The sequence below is a fragment of the Myotis daubentonii genome, chromosome 2 (assembly GCF_963259705.1).
Source record: "Myotis daubentonii chromosome 2, mMyoDau2.1, whole genome shotgun sequence".
Taxonomy (NCBI): Eukaryota; Metazoa; Chordata; class Mammalia; order Chiroptera; family Vespertilionidae; genus Myotis; species Myotis daubentonii.
Window position 1 is genome coordinate 150009189 of NC_081841.1, and position 18631 is coordinate 150027819.

The 18631-nt window shown below is 41.1% G+C and overlaps 1 pseudogene; it reads left to right on the forward strand.

Annotated features, from left to right (window-relative positions):
- Positions 1-17434: 17434 nt before the first annotated feature.
- LOC132226721 (serine/arginine-rich splicing factor 3-like) lies at positions 17435-18086 on the forward strand (annotated as a pseudogene).
- Positions 18087-18631: the final 545 nt, after the last annotated feature.

Sequence of the window (18631 nt, forward strand, 5' to 3'; positions counted from 1 at the left end):
TCATAGTAGACAATTTAGTAGGTGTGCATTTGTTTATGTTTTGATAAATATTTTACTAAAGTGCATAAGAGAAATGTCTAAGCATCTTTCCCTCACTTCCATTATTCTCACCACAGTTTTTCATATATAGTCCGTTCAAATTTATTTGATGCTAGCTCTTCACATTTAATTAATATTATTGATGATCACTAAGAAAGGTCACACACACACACACACACACACACATCAAACATAATGTTGAAGTTCAGTATTAGAGTAACAAATTGCACCCAAACACAGTACTATGTAGTTGTTAAGAATATACACTTACCCCTAACCAGTTTGGCTCAGTGGATAGACTCAGCAGTGATGGTGAACCTTTTGAGCTTGGCGTGTCAGCATTTTGAAAAACCCTAACTTAACTCTGGTGCTTTGTCACATATAGAAATTTTTTGATATTTGCAACCATAGTAAAACAAAGACTTATATTTTTGATATTTATTTTATACTAGAGGCCCGGTGCACAAAAATTTGTGCACTCGGTGCCCTCTCACAGTCTGGGACCCCTCGGGGGATGACGACCTGCTGGCTTAGGCCCGCTGCCCAGGGGATTGGGCCTAAGATCGCAATCAGACATCCCTCTGGCAGCCTGGCAGCCCTCGGGGGATGTCCACTTGCCAGCAGGGAGCAGGTCTAAACTGCAGTCAGACATCCTTAGTGCTGCTGAGGAGGCAGGAGAGGCTCCCACCACCACCACTGTACTGGCCGCCATCAGCCTGGCTTGTGGCTGAGCAGAGCTCCTCCCATGTGAGAGTGCCCTGACCACCAGAGGGAAGCTCCTGCATTGAGCATCTGCCCCCTGGTGGTCAGTGTGTGTCATAGTGACCAGTCATTCCCAGTCCTTCTGCTGTTAGGGTCAGTTTGCATATTACCCGTTTACTATATAGGATAGAGGCCTGGTGCATGGGTAGGGGCTGGCTGGTTTGCCTGAAGGGTGTCCCGGATCAGGGTGGGGGGGCCCGCTTGGGTACCTGGCCAGCCTGGGTGAGGGGCTGATGGCTGTTTGCAGCTGGTCACACCCCCTTCAGGGTGGGGGTCCCCACTGGGGTGCCTGGCCAGTCTGGGTGAGGGGCTGAGGGCTGTTTTCAGGCTGGTGGGCGACTGAAGCTCCCAGCCTCTCCTTTTTTCTTTTTTTTTTTTTATTCTGGCATTTATTTACCTTCTATGGCTGTCACTGGAGCTGAGAGCCGGCTCCAGCTCTGAGGCTGTTGCCGGCTGAAAGCAGGTATCTGGGTTTGTTTAGATTCTATAATTGAAACTTTGTTGCCATCACTGGCTGCTCTAAGCTCTGAGGCCACACTGGCTGAAAGCAGGTACCTGGGGATTGTTTAGGTTCTCTAATTGCAACATTGTTGATTCCGGAGCTCAGAGCTGGGCTGCAGCAGGCGGGGAACCTTGGCTTCCTCCTTCACTGGAGCAAGCAAGCCTCATGTTCGCTTCAGCTGCCTGGCTGGCAGCCGCCATCTTGGCTGGCAGTTAATTTGCATATCTCACTGATTAGCCAATGGGAAGGGTAGCAAAGTTATGGTTAATGACCATGTTTCTCTATTATTAGATAGGATATTTCAATGCCATTTAACAAAGAAAAATCAACCAAAAAATGAGTTCGCGTGTCACCTCTGACACGCTTGTCATAGGTTCGCCATCACTGGGATAGAGCATCAGCCTGCAGACTGAAAGGTCCCAGACTCGATTCCGGTCAAGGGCATGTACATTGGTTGCAGGCACATCCCCAGTAGGAGGTGTGTAGGAGGCAGCTGATCGATGTTTCTAACTCTCTATCCCTCTCCCTTCCTCTCTGTAAAAAATTAATAAAATATTCTTTTTTAAAAAGAAAAAGAATATACACTTAGTAACTAAGTGTAGCAGTTCAAAATTCTGACTCTTCTTTATAGCTATGGGATTTTAGGCCATTTACTTAACCACACTGTGTCTTAATTTCCTCTTTAAGAATATCATAAGAATATTACCTATACTTTGGATATTATGAGGACAGGATGAGCTGTTATATGTTAAATGATCAGAAGCATGTCTGTGATTAAGTTCTACATAAGTGTGAACTTCTATCAAAACCACAGAACATTTGTAGTGAAAGGATCAGTTATCTAATACTTTATATTATCTGGGTAAATTTTTTCTTGGGAACACCATAAATTCTAGTTTTCTTGAGAAATTTTTAGTTTCTCCCTGTGGTTTTTCTTTAATAATTTGTTCATATGGTAATAATGCAGGGCTGCTTTTTTTACTCTCAGAAATGCCGAAAGTCACCCTGTGGGAACTCAACTTCTTCTACATAGAACTTACTAATTTCCTATACTTCCCCAGTAAAGCTATCCTGACTTGCTATGCTACTCAAATTTTACATTTTGTGTTCTTAGCCTATAACATTGCTGACTACTTCATTTTTAAAGTCATTTCCTCTCTCAGATTCTGTGTCTTAACTATTTATTGGATGTTCAATCTCATTTTCTTAAGTATGATTCATTTTCTTCCTCATCAAGTGTATGTTTTCATTAGTACTAGATTTTCTCTAAGGTTCCATTTTCTTTACATCCTGTGTCTTGTCCCCAGGCAACTTTTTATTAAAGGAGCTATCTGGACTAAGTGAAAAGCCAGTCACTGATGGACTACATGATATTCCACTTTTATAAGACATCTAAAAATAGCTGAAATCAAAGAACATAATAGTGGTTGTGGATGAATGGAGGTGGGGAAATGGAGAGTCTTTCAATGGGTATTAAGTTTCTGTTATGCTAGATGAATAAATTATAGAGACCTGCTGAACATAAATAAGTGCCTATAGTGAACAATACAGCATTGTGCACATCAGAATATGCTGAGGATAGATCTCATGTTAAGAGCTATAAAAAAGCAACCCCGCACCCCCCCCCCAAAACAAAACAACAAACTAAAAAGATAAAACAACAACAAAAAAAAGCAAAAACAAAGAGTCATAAGAAAATTCTGGTTGGTATTGGATATGTCTACTATTTTGCTTATGGTAAGGGTATTATGGGTGTTTATAAATTTCCGAATCAAATAAATAAGTGTAGTTTTTTGTATATCAATTATGTCTCTACTAGAGTCCTGGCGCATGAAATTCATGCATGTGGGGAGATCCCCTCAGCCCAGGTTGCACCCTCTCCAATCTTGGACCCCTCCGAAGATGTCCGACCACCAGTTTAGGCCCGATCCAAGGCGGTTGGACATCCCTCTCACAATCTAGGACCACTGGCTCCTAACTGCTCCCCCTGCCAGCCTGATCACCCCTAACTGCCTCTGACGGCTGAACTGATCACCCTTAACTGCCCCCACTGCCAGCCTGGTCACACCCAACTGCCCCTTCTGCCAGGCTGGTTGTCCCTAACTGCTCCTCCCTGCCAACAAGGTAGCCTCTTACTGCCCCCTCTGCTAGTTGCCCCTAACTGCCCCCTTACCAGCCTGGTCACTCCTTACTGCCCCCCTGCCAGCCTGGTCACCACCAACTGCATCCCCTGCTGGCTTGGTTGCCCCAACTGCCACCCCTGCCAGCTTGGACACCCCTCACAGCTCCCCCTGCTGGCCTAGTCCCTCCAACTGCACCCCCTGCTGGCCTGGTCTTCCCGCACTGGCCTCCTCTGCCAGCCTGGTTGCCCCTCACTAACCCCCCTGCAGGCCTGGTCGCCCCACGCAGCCTGTTGGGTCGTCTGTTCAGTTGTTTTGGATGTGACGGCCCCTGTTTTTAAAACTGTTTTTAAAAAGGGCCTGGCATATAGGAAGTGCTATATAAGCATTTGTTCATATTATTGTTTATTATTTGTATTTTTCTGATGATTATCTGCATACTTTTTGTGATTTTTGCCTAATTGGCCTTAATAATTTTATCTTCAATTTGTATGAGTAATTTATATATTAAAGATATTAACTTTCATAAAACATATTAGGATAATAGAATTTTAAACTACTATCCCCAGTACAGTCTTTTTTAAAGCTTAAAACCCAGATATACTACAGCTCATTTTAATATACCACAGATATCACAACTATAATTTGTTGATAATTTAGTGTTTTTATTTACCTGCTTCATATATATCTCTTCTATGTTAACTAACACAATGTTTCATATTTTTATTCTACCCAATGCCCTTAGCCATGACTATGTAAAACATTTTTAAATCCACCTTTTATCTTATTTAAACAAAATATGAAATTATTTCTCTCTCTCTCTCTCTCTCTCTCTCTCTCTCTCTCTCTCTATATATATATATATATATATATATATATATATATATATATATGCATTCTTTGTCATTTTTAATACATTATTTGAATGTATATTCTATCTGAAATTAACATTACCTCTTATTACCTAGTCTCTCATCTTTGTCATTTTTAATACATTATTTGAATGTATATTCTATCTGAAATTAACATTACCTCTTATTACCTAGTCTCTCAGTTTCTATTATTGCACTTACATGGCGCATACTTTGCTGCATGATTTATCTTTCCAAATGACAATTTATTAATATTATTCTTCTGTTCATTTTACTAATTTCCATTATTTTTAGAATCTAATAAAAATGACCTAACTGGATTGAAAGGCCTTCTGCTCATCCTCTCAGTTTACCTGTAACCCACCTCTTTATAAAAGTAGTGTGTTGCAACTGTGTGACCAATTTTGTTTATTATTAACTAGAGGTCCAGTGCACAAAAATTTGTGCATTCAGGTTGGGGGGGGGTCCCTCAGCTCGGCCTGTGCCCTCTCGCAGTCTGGGACCTTTCAGGGGATGACCACCTGCTGGCTTGGGCCCGCTCCCCAGGGGATCAGGCTTAAACTGGCAGTCAGACATCCCTCTGGCAGCCCGGGAGCCCTCAGAAGTTGTCCACTTGCCAGCGGAGAGCAGGCCTAGCTGCAGTTGGACATCCTTAGCACTGCTGAGGAGGCAGGAGAGGCTCCCACCACCACTGCTGTACAGGCAGCCGTCAGCCTGGCTTGGGGCTGAGCAGAGCTCCCGCTGTGGGAGTGCACTGACCACCAGGGGGCAGCTCCTGCATTGAGCGTCTGCCCCCTGGTGGTCAGTGTGTGTCATAGTGACCAGTCATTCCCAGTTGTTCTGCTGTTAGGGTCAATTTGCATATTACCCTTTTATTATATAGGACAGAGGCCTGGTGCACGGGTGGGGGCTGGCTGGTTTGCCCTGAAGTGTGTCCTGGGTCAGGGTAGGGGTCCCGCTGGGGTGCTTAGCCAGCCTGGGTGAGGGGCTGATGGCGGTTTGCAGGCTTGTCAAGCCCCCCAGTGGGGACCCTCACCCCATGGGGGTGTGGCCAGCCTGGGTGAGGGGCTGATGGTTGTTTGCATGCTGGTCACACCCCCTTCAGGGTGGGGGTCCCCACTGGGGTAATTGACCAGCTTGGGTGAGGGGCTGATGGCTGTTTTCAGGTTTGCCACGTCTGTGGGCTGGAAGCAGGTATCTGGAATTTATTTATCTTTAATAATTGAAACTTTGTAGCCTTGAACGGAGCTCAGGGCCAGCCAGGGCAGGCGGGAAGCTTGGCTTCCTCCATCGCCAGGGGCAACCCAAGCCTCCTGCTCGCTCCAGCTCTGTGGCTGGCACCATCTTTGTGAAGGAGTGAGGGAGCGAGGGAGTGATGGTTAATTTGCATATTACTCTTTTATTAGATAGGATTGCTGAAATTGTACTAGTATTTAGCACAAATGAAATATTTTCTCTTGTATTCCAAATTTACATTTTAGTCTTGCATCAAAATTTAATGGTCTATCCCATTAACCAATGTAACTCCAATACATTTAATTTAAAAAAATGGTCTACCTTTTTTCAAAGCTATCTCTCCCTCATAATTTTTCTTTACATACATGTGTGCATTTTTCATATTGTGACATTCTGAACTTCGTGACCCATATGAGCTTTACCACTCCTTGCCAGTACAATCTAGAAGGACAAAAATGTATGGGACTAAGAATAATTGTATCAAGATTATTAGAAGTGATTCTTAGAAGCCTTTATTTTACATTCTTTAATTCCCTGTACAAATAATTGTAGAGTTTCTAACATTAGTCTTCAGGTCCTTGTTATTGTATCAATTCAATTCTTCAAAAGGATAGCACAGAAGGAAAGCTTAACTTAAATATGTAATTTTCAGAGAAGATACTTTTCATAAAAAGTACTGAAAATATTTCTCATATATCATCAACAGATTGCTTTTGTTGATTCACTGCAGCCATATCTAATAAAGTATACAAGTATTTGTCAAACATCACTTAATTTGAAGTGCACATCCTGAAAACTTAATTTCTTCAAGAGTTTCTCATTTATAAATTCCCTCAGGTGTTAGATAAACATCAGAACAATATAAATGATCAGCAACGAGTCTTCACATCACTCACCAATACTCAAAAGATAGATTTTGTTATAGGATTATGTGCTATTTTCTTCTAAAATTAGTGAATTCATTGACCTGGCTGAGTGTCTCGGTTGGTTGGAGCATTATCAGGTACACCAAAAAAATTTCTGGTTCAGTTCCCAGTCAAGACACATAACTAGGTTGTGGGTTCCATCCCCAGCTGGCAGGGCATGTACGGAAGGCCACCAATAGATGTTTCATGTTTCTCTCTCACATAGACGTCTCTCTCTCTCTCTCTCTCTCTCTCTCTCTCTCTCTCTCTCTCTCTCTCTCTCTCTCTCTCTGAAATCAATAAACATATCCTCTGGTGAGGATTAAAATATAAATAAATAACTAAAAACTAAATAAATAGATAGATAGATAAAGTTAGTAAACTCATATAACTTTTTCACATTATAAAGGTCTTTGTATCTCATAGAAATATTATTTTAGATAAATCTATTTTCCTCCAAAAAAATGAAATCACATCTCACTATAAAAATCTCCATGACCTAAATTATTTTAAATAATTTTGCTTCTTCAATGCAACAGAACCTAAGCCAATTACAGAAAATGCCAGCATCAATCCATAACTTATGGGAAAAATATATTACATAGGTCCACTTTACACATCAACAAAATTATACTGAAATATTTAATTATTCTGTGATTATTATGTCATGATTTTGAAAAATTGCTCAATTTTATTACATTTAGCTATGTACATATGTGCTATCAGAAAAAAGATTCTTATACATGGACATGATTATTGAATACAGAGAAGAAATGAAGAAAAAAAAGAGAGAGAAAGAAAGAAGAAAGAAAGAAAGAAAGAAAGAAAGAAAGAAAGAAAGAAAGAAAGAAAGAAAGAAAGAAAGAAAGAAGAAAGAAAGGAAGAAAACGGAAGGAAGGAAGGAAGGAAGGAAGGAAGGAAGGAAGGAAGGAAGGAAGGAAGGAAGGAAGGAAGGATGGAAGGATGGAAGGAAGGAAGGGAGGAAGGAAGGAAGGAATTAAGGAAAGATAGAAAGAATAAAGGAGCCCTAGCTGGTTTGGCTCAGTGAATAGAGCATTGGCCTGCAGACTGAAGGGTCCTAGGTTCGATTCCAGTCAAGGGCATATACCTCGGCTGCAGGATCCTCCCTGCCGGGGTCCTGGTTGGGGCATGTGCAGGAGGCCACCAATCGATGTATTTCTCTCACATCGATATTTCTCTCAGTCCTTCCCTCTCTCTTCCACTCTAAAATTCAATGGAAAAATATCCTTGAGAAAGACTTTTAAAAAAAATAAGAATAAAAGAAGGAAGGAAAGATTGAAAGAAGGAAGGTTGAGTGTAGCAGAAATAACACACTCTAAGCAAAACTACTTGGATATTAACTCTTAGAAATGCTTCTGGACAAAAATGTCATAGAATTCTAGCTATTTTCACAAAAGATTGATATGTTTGTACTTCCTTCACTTAAAGAATAATCTAACATAAACAATACCAATGATAAAAATAAATATAAAAATAAATAAAATGAATAATGTACTTACTTAAAAAAACAAATTTTGGAGAAATACTTAACTTCACATGATAATTGTGTGAGAAAATTCTAGTAATTCTAATTGTATAACTCATTTTTTATAAGAATATATATACATATAGACTACATCTTATTGTGGATGAGTATGTATATTGCATATATAGGGTTATTATTATTATTTTATATACTTTTATTGATTTCAGAGAGGAAGGGAGATGGAGAGGAAGATAGAAACATCAATGATGAGAGAGAATAATTTTTTTTAATTAAATCTTATTGTTCAGATTATTACATTTGTTCCTCTTTTTCCCCCCCATAACTACTCCCCTCCTCCCAGTTCCCGCCCCACCCTCCGCCCTCACTCCCCACCCACTGTCCTCATCCATAGATGCACGATTTTTGCCCAGTCTCTTCCCGCATCTCCCACACCCCTTTCCCCCCCAAGAATAGTCAGTCCATTCCCTTTCTATGTCCCTGATTCTATTATGTTCACCAGATTATTTATTCACTTGATTCTTAGATTCACTTGTTGATAGATGCATATTTGTTGTTCATAATTTGTATCTTTACCTTTTTCTTCTTCTTCCTCTTCTTAAAGAATACCTTTCAGCATTTCATATAACACTGGTTTGGTGGTGATGAACTCCTTTAGCTTTTCCTTATCTGTGAAGCTCTTTATCTGACCTTCCGTTCTGAATGATAGCTTTCTGGATAAAGTAATCTTGGCTGTAGGTTCTTGGTATTCATCACTTTGAATATTTCTTGCCATTCCCTTCTGGCCTGCAAAGTTTCTGTTGAGAAATCAGCTGACAGTCGTATGGGTATTCCCTTGTAGGTAACTGAGTTTCTTTCTCTTGCTGCTTTTAAGATTCTCTCTTTGTCTTTTGCTCTTGGCATTTTAATTATGATGTGTCTTGGTGTGGTCCTCTTTGGATTCCTTTTGTTTTGGGTTCTCCGCGCTTCTTGGACCTGTAAGTCCATTTCTTTCACCAGATGGGGGAAGTTTTCTGTCATTATTTCTTCAAATAGGTTTTCAATATCTTGCTCAATGATGAGAGAGAATAATTGATCAGCTGCCTCCTGCATGTCCCCCACTGGGGATCCAGCGGGCAACCTGGGCATGTGCTCCAACCAGCAATGGAACTCTGATGTCCTGGCTCATAGTTTGACACTGAACAACTGAACCACACAGGCTGGGATATTTTTTTTTCTGTAATTTTTTTTTTTATACTAGTCACTTCTCTAGTATGGCATTTTATGTATCCTGCTTTTGTTTTTAATTTTTAGTAAAATCCTGAACATTGTTTAGGTGTAATGCAAAGTGTTTTACTATGTAGAGGGCCTTATTTAATGCAAATTAGTAAGTCAAATTTGAAGAATAGCCATTGAGTAAAAACAAGTCACAACTCTTTTTTTTTTTAATTAAATCTTTATTGTTCAGATTATTACATTTGTTCCTCTTTTTTTCCCCCCATAACTCCCCTCCTCCCAGTTCCCGCCCCACCCTCCGCCCTCACTCCCCACCCACTGTCCTCTTCCATTGGTGCACGATTTTTGTCCAGTCTCTTCCCGCATCTCCCACACCCCTTTCCCCCCCAAGAATAGTCAGTCCATTCCCTTTCTATGTCCCTGATTCTATTATGTTCACCAGATTATTTATTCACTTGATTCTTAGATTCACTTGTTGATAGATGCATATTTGTTGTTCATAATTTGTATCTTTACCTTTTTCTTCTTCTTCCTCTTCTTAAAGAATACCTTTCAGCATTTCATATAACACTGGTTTGGTGGTGATGAACTCCTTTAGCTTTTCCTTATCTGTGAAGCTCTTTATCTGACCTTCAGTTCTGAATGATAGCTTTCTGGATAAAGTAATCTTGGCTGTAGGTTCTTGGTATTCATCACTTTGAATATTTCTTGCCATTCCCTTCTGGCCTGCAAAGTTTCTGTTGAGAAATCAGCTGACAGTCGTATGGGTATTCCCTTGTAGGTAACTGAGTTTATTTCTCTTGCTGTTTTTAAGATTATCTCTTTATCTTTTGCTCTTGGCATTTTAATTATGATGTGTCTTGGTGTGGTCCTCTTTGGATTCCTTTTGTTTTGGGTTCTCTGCGCTTCCTGGACCTGTAAGTCTATTTCTTTCACCAGGTGGGGGAAGTTTTCTGTCATTATTTCTTTAAATAGGTTTTCAATATCTTGCTCTCTCTCATCTTCTGGCACCCCTATAATTCTGATGTTGGTACGCTTGAAGCTGTCCCAGAGGCTCCTTACACTATCTTCGTATTTTCGGATTCTTTTTTCATTTTGCTTTTTCACTTGGGTGTTTTTTGCTTCTTCGCGTTTTGAATCTTTGACTTGATTCTTGCGCTCCTCTGGTCTGCTGTTGGGTGTCTGTATAATATTCTTTATTTCAGTCCGTGTATGCTTAATTTCTAGTTGGTTCTTTATCACAACATCGAGGGTCTCATTAGATTTCTTGAGGATCTCACTACATTGATCGGCGGTCTCACCAGTCTTTTCGAGGGCCTTACTAAGTTTATCGGCAGCTTCTATTTTTTTTTTTTTTATTTCTTAAAGTATTACAAAGGGTATTACATATGTATCCATTTTATCCCCCTGCCCTAGACAGTCCCCTAGCCTCCCCTATCACCCAGTGTCTTATGTCCATTGGTTATGCTTATATGCATGCATACAAGTCCTTTAGTTGATCTCTTACCCCCCTACCTCCTGCCCCCCAACCCTCCCCGGCCTTCCCGCTGCAGTTAGACAATCTGTTTGAGGCAGCTCTGCCTCTGTATCTATTATTGTTCAAAAGTTTATAATGGTCTCTATTGTCCACGAATGAGTGAGATCATGTGGTATTTTTCCTTTATTGACTGGCTTATTTCACTTAGCATAATGCTCTCCAGTTCCATCCATGACGTTGCAAATGGTAAGAGTTCCTTCCTTTTTACAGCAGCATAGTATTCCATCGTGTAGATGTACCACAGTTTTCTAATCCATTCATCTACTGATGGGCACTTAGGCTGTTTCCAGATCTTAGCTATGGTGAATTGTGCTGCTATGAACATAGGGGTGCATATATCCTTTCTGATTGGTGTTTCTGGTTTCTTGGGATATATTCCTAGAAGTGGGATCACAGGGTCAAATGGGAGTTCCATTTTCACTTTTTTAAGGAAACTCCATACTGTCTTCCATAGTGGCTGCACCAGTCTGCATTCCCACCAGCAGTGCACAAGTGTTCCTTTTTCTCCACATCCTCTCCAGCACTTGTCGTTTGTTGATTTGTTGATGATAGCCAGTCTGACAGGTGTGAGATGGTACCTCATTGCTGTTTTGATTTGCATCTCTCGGATGATTAGTGACTTTGAGCATGTTTTCATATGTCTCTTGGCTTTCTGGATGTCCTCTTTTGAAAGGTGTCTATTTAGGTCCTTTGCCCATTTTTTGATTGGATTGTTTATCTTTCTTTTGTTAAGTTGTATGAGTTCCCTATAAATTTTGGAGATTAGGCCCTTATCAGATATGTCATTGGCAAATATGTTTTCCCACACAGTGGGTTTTCTCGTTGTTTTGTTGATGGTTTCTTTTGCTGTGCAGAAGCTTTTTATTTTGATGTAGTCCCATTTGTTCATTTTTTCTTTAGTTTCAAGTGCCCTAGGAGCTGTATCAGTGAAGAAATTGCTTCGGCATATGTCTGAGATTTTGTTGCCTTTGGATTCTTCTAGAATTTTTATGGTATCCTGTCGTACATTTAAGTCCTTTATCCATTTTGAGTTTATTTTTGTGTATGGTGTAAGTTGGTGGTCTAGTTTCATTTTCTTGCATATATCTGTCCAATTTTCCCAACACCATTTATTGAAGAGACTATCTTGGCTCCATTGTATGTTCTTGCCTCCTTTGTCAAATATTAATTGAGCATATTGGTTCGGGCCGATTTCTGGGCTCTCTATTCTATTCCATTGATCTATATGCCTATTCTTGTGCCAGTACCAGGCAGTTTTGAGAACAGTGGCTTTGTAATACAACTTGATATCTGGTATTGAGATCCCACCTACTTTGTTCTTTTTCAGGATTGCTGCAGCTATTCGGGGTCTTTTTTTATTCCAGATGAATTTTTGGAAAGTTCGTTCTAGATCTCTGAAGTATGCTGTTGGTACTTTAATGGGAAGTGCGTTGAATTTATAGATTGCTTTGGGTAGTATGGACATTTTAATGATGTTGATTCTACCAATCCATGAACACGGTATGTTCTTCCATCTGTTTATGTCTTCCTCTATGTCTTTTTTCAACGTCCTGTAGTTTTCTGAGTAGAGGTCTTTTACCTCTTTAGTTAAGTTTATTCCTAGGTAGCTTAGTTTTTTCGGTGCAATGGTAAACGGGATTGTTTTTATAATCTCTCTTTCTGAAAGTTCAGTATTGGTGTATAGAAATGCCTCAGATTTCTTGGGGTTAATTTTGTATCCTGCTACATTGCCAAATTCATGTATCAAGTCTAGTAGCTTTTTGATGGAATCTCTAGGGTTTTGTATGTATAATATCATGTCGTCTGCAAATAAGGACAGTTTTACTTCCTCTTTTCCAATTTGGATGCCTTTTATTTCTTCTTGTTGCCGAATTGCAATGGCTAACACTTCCAGTACTATGTTGAACAGGAGTGGTGAGAGGGGGCATCCCTGTCTTGTTCCTGTTCTTAGGGGAAATGGTGTTAGTTTTTGTCCGTTGAGTATGATGTTGGCTGTGGGCCTGTCATATATGGCTTTTATTATGTTGAGGTATGATCCTTCTACTCCCACCTTGCTGAGAGTTTTTATCAAAAATGGGTGTTGAATTTTGTCAAATGCTTTTTCTGCATCAATTGATATGACCATGTGGTTTTTTTCTTTCAATTTGTTTATGTGATGTATCACGTTTATTGATTTGCGGATATTGTACCATCCTTGCATCCCTGGGATAAATCCTACTTGGTCATGGTGTATGATCTTTCTGATGTACTGCTGGATCCGATTTGCTAAGATTTTGTTGAGGATTTTGGCATCTGTGTTCATGAGGGATATTGGCCTGTAATTCTCTTTCATTGTGTTGTCTTTACCTGGTTTTGGTATTAGGGTGATGCTGGCTTCATAGAATGAGCTTGGAAGTGTTCCTTCCTCTTGAATTTTTTGTAGTAGTCTGAGGAGGATAGGTTTTAGTTCTTCCTTGAATGTTTGGTAAAACTCCCCTGTGAAGCCGTCTGGTCCTGGGCTTTTGTTTGATGGAAGCTTTTTGATGACTGCTTCAATTTCTTCCATAGTTATTGGCCTGTTGAGATTTTTAGATTCTTCCTGATTGAGTTTTGGAATGCTGTATTTTTCTAGGAATTTGTCCATTTCCTCCAGGTTGTCTAGTTTGTTGGAGTAAAGCTGTCCATAGTATTTTTTAACAATCATTTGTATTTCTGTGGGGTCTGTTGTTATTTCGCCTCTATCGTTTCTGATTTTATTTATTTGGGTCCTCTCTCTCTGCTTCTTGGTGAGTCTCGCTAGAGGTTTATCAATCTTGTTTATCCTTTCAAAGAACCAGCTCTTGGTTTCATTGATTTTCTGTATTGTTTTTTTGGTCTCTATGTCATTTATTTCTGCTCTAATCTTTATTATCTCCTTCCTTCTGCTCACTCTGGGGTTTTCTTGTTGCTCTCTTTCTAATTCTTTGAGTTGTAGAGTTAGATGATTTACTACCATTTTTTCTTGTTTTTTGAGATAGGCCTGTAGAGCTATAAACTTCCCTCTCAGGACTGCTTTCAATGTGTCCCATAGGTTTTGGATTGTTGTGTTTTCATTGTCATTAGTTTCCAGGATGTTTTTAATTTCTTCTTTGATCTCATTGGTAACCCAATCAATATTTAATAGCATGCTATTCAGCTTCCAGGTGTTTGAGTATTTTGGGTTGTTTTTATTGTAGTTTATTTCTAATATTATGCCATCGTGGTCTGCGAAGACGCTTTTTATGATTTCAATCTTCTTGAATTTGGGGATACTTTGCTTGTGACCCAATATGTGGTCTATTTTTGAATATGTCCCATGAGCACCTGAGAAGAACGTATATTCTCTGGCTTTGGGGTGAAGTGTTCTGAAGATGTCTATTAAGTCCATCTGATCTAGTGAGTCATTTAGGATTGCTGTATCTTTGCTGATTGTTTGTCTATAGGACTTATCCAGTGCTGTCAATGGTGTATTAAAGTCCCCTACTATGATTGTATTGTTGTCGATCTCTCCTTTGATATTTTCCAGGAGTTTTTTTATGAATTTGGGTGCTCCTACATTGGGTGCATATATGTTTACCAGGGTTATATCTTCTTGTTGTATTGATCCCTTTAGTATTATGAAGTGGCCTTCCTTATCTCTTGTTAAGGCCTTCACTTTGAGGTCTATTTTGTCCGATATAAGTATTGCTACCCCAGCTTTCTTTTCCTTTCCATTTGCCTGAAAGATATTTTTCCATCCTTTCACTTTCAGTCCGTGTGAGTCCCTTCTAATGAGGTGGGTTTCTTGTAGACAGCAGATGTATGGGTCATGTTTTTTTATCCATTCAGCCACTCGATGTCTTTTGGTTGGAGCATTTAGTCCGTTTACGTTTAAAGTTATTATTGAAAGGTACTTGTTTTAGCCATTTCTTTTTTTGTGTGTGTGTGGCTGTTTTCTTTCTGAGCTTTTTATTTCTTCTTTTTATACCAGTCCCTTTAGCATTCCTTGCATTGCTGGCTTGGTGGTGACAAACTCCCTTAGTCTTTTTTTGTCTGTGAAGCTTCTTATTTCCCCTTCAAGTTTGAATGATAGCCTTGCTGGATAGAGTATTCTTGGATTCAGTCCTTTGCTTTGCATCACTTTGTAAATTTCAGTCCATTCTTTTCTGGCCTGATGTGTTTCTGTTGAGAAGTCAGTTGACAATCTAATGGGAGATCCCTTGTATGTAACTTTCCGTCTCTCTCTTGCAGCCTGTAAGATTCTCTCTTTGTCCTGAACATTTGCCATGGTGATTATGATGTGTCTTGGTGTGGGTCTTTTCGGGTTCACCTTGTTTGGGACTCTCTGGGCTTGTGTGACTTTTTTCTTCCCCACCTCAGGAAAGTTTTCTGATATTATTTCTTCGAGTAGGTTTTCTAATCCTTGTTCATCTTTCTGTTGTTCTGGTACTCCTATTATTCGTATGTTGTTTCGTTTCATGTTGTCCCAAAGCTCCCTTAGGCTCTCCTCCTGTCTTTTAATTTTTTTCTCCAATTGCAGTACATTTTGGGTGTGTTTTGCTTCCTTGTCTTCTAATTCACTTATTCGGTCCTCCGCTTCTCCTAGTCTACTGTTGATACTTTCAATGGAGTTTTTCATTGCAGCTATATCACTCTTCATTTCTTCTTGGGTCTTACTTAGGTTGTTGATTTTTTCATCTGTTTCTTCTAGCTTCTTCCATATGTTATCGATTTTTTCATCTGTTTCTTCTAGCTTCTTCCATATGTTATCGTTTTTTTCATCTTTTTCTTCTTGCTTCTTGCAGAGGTTGTCGATTTTTTCCTCCATCCGGTTTATGCACTCTAGGATCCTTATTCTGAATTCTTTATCTGTCATGTTGCATGCCTCTGTATTACTTAGCTGCTTTTCTGGAGAGTCCTCCTTCTCTTTCCTTTGGGGGTTTCTTTGTCTACCCATGTTTGATCTCACTGACATATCTAGACGTTGAGTTGTTCAGTGGTTGCTCCCTTGGTGGCAGTGACTCCTTGGTCTGTGGTTGCTCTTCGGGCGGTTGCGGTAGCAGCTGCTCTTCAGTTGGCAGCAGCTCCTCTGGTGGGTGCTGTTCACAGCTGTGGTGGCTCTTCCGGCTGGTGGGGCGAGGTTTCACGTACAGCTGCTGTTCCTCAGCAGAGGATGAGGTGCTCAGGAGGTTGCTGTTGCTTGGATCTGCTGCGTTGATTTAAAGGCACAAAATACAACACAACAAGGCACCACGTACCAGGCACTTACCAGGGGAGTTCTGCTCTTCCCGGCTGTAAACCCTCTCACCAGCTGAGCAATTTCGCCAATTCGGTGTGAGTGTTACTAGCTTCAGCTGCTCGTTCCATTTTTCTATCGGCAGCTTCTAGATAGTTCTTGAGAGACCTTAAAAGTGTGGTTTTGAGCTCTATATCTTCCATTTCTGACATTTGTGTCCTGTTTCTTTGTCTCCACATTTTTTTATCTTTTCTTGGTGCACCCCCTAGTGGTCTTTGTGCGCAGTCTTGTAGTTAAGCCTTGATTGTTGTCGGTAATACCAGGTGTGCTTTTGACCTCCAGGCTAACTGGCTTTGAGAGTCAGCTGTGTCTGCAGTGGGAGAGTTTCTGTGTTGGATCTCTAGGGCTGTGCTAATCTAGCCTTTGCCTGAGGCTATCTGGCAAATGGCTCTGTGCAGGGCTTGGGCGGGGTGGGTCCCCCGGGATCTACAGTCCGGGCCGGAGCGAGCAGTTATGGCTGCTCTCAGTTCAGTCCCTAGGGGCTCTGCCTCTCAGAGTCCCAGCAACTGCTGCAAACCTCGGAGAGAAAGCTGCCTTCGAGTTCTGACCGATGCCAGACAGTCCCGCTTCTCCCGTTTGAGTCTGGGTCCCCAGAGACTCACCCAAATCTGGAGCTCAGAGTCTGAAACTCCCTCCCGATTGAAAACAACAATCGCGCCCTCCGCCGCCAGCCCGCTCCGCGCGCGCACTCCGCACCTGAGTATTTCATTTCAGCACTGCGCCTCCTCTGAGTCTGGGTATTGTAGGGCAGTGGAAAATTACCAGCCCTGCACGGAGGGGAGTGCAGAGCTTGAAGCTGTCCCCGGAGATAGATAGCCGGCACCAAGAACCGGCTGAAGAAGTTAGGCTCCGATTAATTGTCAAGATAAGCGGGAGGTGAGAATACAGGCAGGAGTGATAAACTCCCATGCCGTTAGGACATAGCACAGACCCCTCTGGAATTTCTTTGTTCCCTTTACTCCCTCCTATATGAAAGATTTTAGTTTCCTTGATTGGCCATTTGGCCCGGGGTCTTGGCCAACAGGTCAAGCTGACCTAGCAGGCAGGATGTCTTGTTAGAAAATAACAAATGTTCCAGGATGCCCCTGGCTGATGCATGAATCCACTTTGTCCTTGCTACACCCCACCCCTATTTTGAATTGTGTATAAAAAGCTGTAACTGTAACTGCTCAGGGCTGCTGCTTACTGCGCGCGTCTTGCCGCGGCGACAGCCCGGATTCGAATGTGCTAATAAAGAAACTCCCTCTCCAGATTGGCTTGGGAGAGGACCTGTTTCACCAAATTCTTGGCTTGCCGTGGTTGTCTGTCTCGCGGGTAATTTCTCCTCATAACAGGTATGATATTCTCTTTCCTCCTAGTTGTAGAATTTCCACTCAGCCAGCCTTCCTGTGGTTCTGGATGATGTCTGTTCTGCCGTTTAGTTATATCTCTGAAGTGGTTGTTCGAGGCAGCAATCTTTGGAGTTAACCTATGCCGCCATCTTGGTTTCTCCTCACAAGTCACAACTCTTTTCTGTCAAAAAATGATAGTGGCCATTTCGTGGACACCAGGGAGGTGAGAGGACCTGTGGAGCCGGGGGGAGGGGAGCTGAGAAGCCGGAGGTGGGTGTGTGTGCGGACGTCAGCTTCAGCATTCCTAACTCAAGTTCTCAAAGTACATCGTGATTCCTGTCCGTTGGATTGTAAGGTTTATGTAGGCAATCTTGGAAACAACGGTAACAAGACTGAACTGGAACGAGCCTTTGGTTATTATGGACCACTCCAAAGTGTAGGGGTTGCTAGAAACCCTCTGAGCTTTGTTTTTGTTGAATTTGAAGATCGCCGAGATGCAGCTGAGAGCTACCGTGGATGGGAGGACACGATGTGGCTGCCGAGAAGACTGGAGCTGTCACATGGTGAAAGGAGAAGTCGAAATCAAGGCCCACCTGCCTCTTGGGAGAGGGAGACGCTTCCAAGACGGAGAAGCTTCTCCCGTAGCGGAGCAGGTCCCTTTCTAGAGTTAGGAGAAGAGAGATCATAAGCCGTCCTGATCCTTCCCTAGGTCTCATAGCCCATCTAGGTCAAATGAAAGGAAAGAGACTAGTTTGCAAGATGAGTGGGGTACAGAAAACAACTCCATTTGAAAGGATGCACAGAAAATTCAAGTTTTGTTTGAGACTTCATAAGCTTGGTGCATTTTTAAGATGTTTTAGCTGTTCACATTTGTTTGTCTTGGAACAGTGACACATAAAGATATAATTCTCTATGGTTTGAAATGGATCATAGGAGGCATGTAATATCAAGAATTGTTACTTTATAATGTTCCCTTAAGCAAAATTGGATTTGCTTTGAACTTCAGTCTTGCATAGACTGATAATGAACTTCTTAACTTCTGTCCAGCTAAAGTGTGATATTGAATATTGTGGAAACAAAACTGGCAAAATTGAAGAGTTTCCATAGCTGGGATGGAATATGGAGCTGTATTTGAACAAGCAGTCTTCTAAAGCTGCTATGAACTCAAGCCAGCAGCTAAAAATTAAAGCTGGGCCCTTAAACTAGATTAGGGTTTTTTAAAAAAATCCAGCCAGCCTTTACACTGAACTGATATGGCCCAGTTAGTGTAACATCTAAGAAGTTTTAAGAAAGTCAGTTTACTTTCTTTGCTTTAGGTCATAAATTTCTTGTGATC